A 4,101-nucleotide genomic window follows, 5' to 3' on the forward strand; every position below is an offset into this window, starting at 1 on the left:
TGGGATCTTGGGCACACATGCACACGCGCCCGGTGTGAGTTTTAAGCCACTGGGTCCGGGAAGAGAACCGCGGTCGACTACGTGGGAGTCCAATGACATAGCCATTACACTAACTGCTGGTCCCTTGCTTTCTGTCTTTCTGGCGAGCGCATGCACCCTATAGCAAAAACCTCTCTCAAAAAAAAAAAAAAAAAAGAAAAGGACTAAGGGGACCAGCAGACGGCGTAATAGTTATGTCGCTGGACTCCCATGTAGTCAACCACAGTTGGGGGTTCCTGACCCAGCAGCTTCAAACTCATGCCATGCACATGTGCATGAGTGCCCAAGATCTCGAAAGGAGAATGGAGGAGAAGGGGTTGTAGCTCCCTTGGGGGTGATTTCTCACTTTCAGTCTCTGTCTCTCTCTGTCTTCCTGGTGAATGCACACGCCCTATGGTAAAAATCTCTTTAAAAAAAATCAGTATGAGGCACGTGTGGTCACTGGGGAGACAGAAACAGAGAAAGTGAGAAAGCATCCCCCAAAGGGGAATGGCTATGCCATAATCCTTTTTCATCCATTCTCCTCTTGAGATTTGGGACACGCACACACATGCCCAGCATGTTCTTCAAGACACTGGGTCTAGGACTCTTAACAGTACAAGTCAGCCATGTGAGATCCAGTGGCCTTAACCACCACACCACTTGCTGTCCTGTAGTAAAGGAAGCTAAACAAAGGATTGCCATCCTATCTTACTAGCACATTTTCTTTTCTCAGATGCTGTTTTTGTATGGTTTTATAATTTAGGTAACCAAATGCTACTTTATCATTACAATATAATTATTATCAACGCACCTTTTTTTTTTCTTTTTAGAGACTTTTGCTACAGGGCATGTGTGCTTGATAGAGAGACAGGGAGACACAGAGACAGAAAGTGAGAAATCACCCCCCCCTCGGGGGGGGGGGATGTCAATGCTGCAATCCCTTCTCCTCATTCTCGTCTCAGACACATGGGACTAGAAAATCACATAATGATCACTAGACTCCCAGTAGCCAACTGCAGTTCAAGTCCCAAAACCGGTAGCTTAAAACTCACACCGAGCACATGTGCATGCAGGCCCAAATCTGGAGAGGAGAATGGAGGAGAAGGGATTGCGGCGTGGCCATCCCCCCTGGGGGGTGATTTCTTGCTTTCTGTCTGTCTCTCCAGCGAGCTCACGTGCCCTATAGCCAAAACTCCCTTTTTTTTTTTAAAGAATAATTTATTTATTTATTTAATTCCATTTGTTATACTTCTTTTTTAATTTGAAGAGAGAGAGAAAGGGAAAGTGAGAAAGCAAGCCACCAGGTCCAGGACTTGAACTGCGGTCAGCCATGTGGGAATCCAGCCCCCCAAATCACCATTCCACTTGCCAGGCCCAAAATCCTTAAAAAAGAAAGAAAGAATTTTGGGCACACAAGTGCCTGGTGTGTTTCAAACCACCAGGCCTAGGACTCGAACCATGTTCAACCACACAGGAGTCCAGCACCTTAATAACTATGCTACCTGGTAGCCCCTATTAATGCACTATGGGCTAACATTATGATTGAGATTTTACATGCATGTATCCAGTAGGTGAATCTGATAATCATTTCTGTGAATTGATAGACTGAAGGTGGTCTGTATTTACACCATTAAAGCAGGTATTTAAAAATACAGAGTTTGGGGCCATTTTGAACCAATATTTCACTGCTTATTGCATTTCACTATTGTTTCAGTACCTCTTCACATAACCCAGATGGCTGATAAGTTCCTTTACTGTGAGGTCACACTCCTAACTTAGAAGTAGAGAGGAGACATGTAAGACCCAGCATTTCATGAATCAGAGAGTGAGTCAGAGATCACACTAACACACACCTCCCCCTGTGTTTATTTTCTAGTTTAAGTTCAAACTGGAATTTAGAAAAAAATACTTGACATGCCTGTTCGTCAGACTTTTAGCTCAGGCGTGGGTTGGGAGAGATATGTCAGTTAGGAAGGCATGTAGGCAGAAAGGTGCATTTTAATGTGGTGAGCATCTTTATGCTTGCACTTGTCTCTGTCAGAAAGTGGCTGTGGGAGCTGAAAGCGTGATGTCTCCTAATGGAGAGTGGGGCTCAAGCAGAATTTTTCTGCATAATCTTCTTTGTAAATTTTTAGATAGGTCATGAAAAAATATTTTCAAACTTTTATATGTCACAGACCTATTGCTTGGGAGACTATGCAGTAGAGGGTGTTCACTTTTCCAATTTTTCTTTTTTCTTTTTATTTTTTTGTAAATAATTATTTAATTAATTCCATTTGTTATTATAAATTTTTAATTTGATCAGAGAGAGACAGAGAGAGAGAAAGGGAAAGCGAGAAAGCAAGCTGCTAGGTCCAGGACTCAAATTGCGATCAGCCATTTGAGAATCCAGCACCTTTAACCACCATGTTACCTGCTGGCCCCTTTTATTTTTTAGAGAGAGATTTTTGCTATAGGGCTCAGCACATGCACTCACAAGAGAGGTAGAGACAGAGAGACAGAAAGTGAGAAATCACCCCTGAGGGAAGATGACCATGCCACAGTCCCCTTTCCTCCCTTCTCTCGGGATCTTGGGCAAGCAAACACACATGATGTGCCTTGCATGAGTTTTAAGCCACTGGGTCTGGGTCTCGAACCACAGTTGACTTCATGAGAGTCCAGCAACATAACCATTACACCATCTGCTGGTCCCTTAAGGAACCTTGAGTAAACAAATTTGAGTTAAGCCTTCAAAATCAATGAGGATCACCCCTGTGGGGTGATTTCTCGCTTTCTGTCTCTAATATCTCTCTCTGTCTGGCAAGCGCACGCGCCCTATAGCGAAAATCTCTCAAAAAAAAAAAAAAATCAATGAGGATCAGGACTGCTAGGTGACTGTTGCCTGTAAGTTAGTAAAATTGGTACTTCTACCTGCACTCTGCACTGGTGGTAATATAAGCCCCAAGGTTCCTATTTCTGTGTTGGACAGGAGTTTTACATACATTATCTTACTTGATCCTCTCCATAATCCTGGGAGGGAGGAGGTAATATAATCTACATTTTACAAACGAAGAAACTAAGCAGTTAAAATCAGTGGCCTGAGATTGCACCACTACTAGTGTCAGAGCTGAGATTCCATTCAAAGGTTACTCTCACCTAGTTCCTAATAGCTGTTTGCTGTTGCCATCTATGTGTAATCCAGTAAAGGATCATTAGAATTTAGAGGTGCATTCTAGTACTAGATCATTCAGGACCCTTCTGTCCCACTCATTAATTGTTTGCTTGGACTTGTAATTGTTCACAAGAGTAGACGTTGTGGGACCAGCAGTTAGCGTAGTGGCTATGTCGCTGGACTCCCATGTAGTTGACTGGGGTTCGAGTCCTGGACTCGATGGCTTAAACTCACACCAGGCGCGTGTGCGTGCGTGCCTAAGATCCCAAGAGGAGAATGGAGGAGAAGGGATTGCGGTGTGACCATCCCCCCTGGGGGGGTGATTTCTTGCTTTCTATCTCTCTGTCTGTCTCTGTCTGGCGAGCGCACTGGTACTGCAGGCAGAATAACAGTTCCCCAAAGATGTTCCTGTGCTAAGTCCCAGAACTGGTGGATGCACTACCTTCCATGGAAAAAGGACTTGAAATTGTGATTAAGTTAAGGATCTTGCAAGGATATTATGCTAACCTACTAGGTGGGGTCCAAAGTAATCATAATGGTCCTTATACCTGAAAGTGGGAGGTAGAAGAAACAGTCCCATGTGACGACTGAAGTGGAGTGATGTGATCACCACAAACAAGGATTGTGGGTGGTTTTAGAAACTGGAAAAGGCAAAGAAACAAGCTGTTCTCTTACAGTGTCCAAAACAATGATGCCTCGCTGACACCTTGATTTTAGCCTTGTAAGATTTTTTTTTTTTTTTTGAGAGGGTTTTGGTATAGGGCGCATGACTCTCCAGTAAGACAGAGAAAGACAGAAAGCAAGAAATCACCCCACAAGGGGGATGGTCATGCCACAATCCCTTCTCCTCCATTCTCCTCTCGGGATCTTGGGCACACACACCCACACACACCCAGCTTGAGTTTAAGCCATTGAGTCTGGGACTCAAA

The sequence above is a fragment of the Tupaia chinensis genome, unplaced genomic scaffold, assembly GCF_000334495.1.
Source record: "Tupaia chinensis unplaced genomic scaffold, TupChi_1.0 Scaffold000350_1, whole genome shotgun sequence".
Classification (NCBI taxonomy): domain Eukaryota; kingdom Metazoa; phylum Chordata; class Mammalia; order Scandentia; family Tupaiidae; genus Tupaia; species Tupaia belangeri.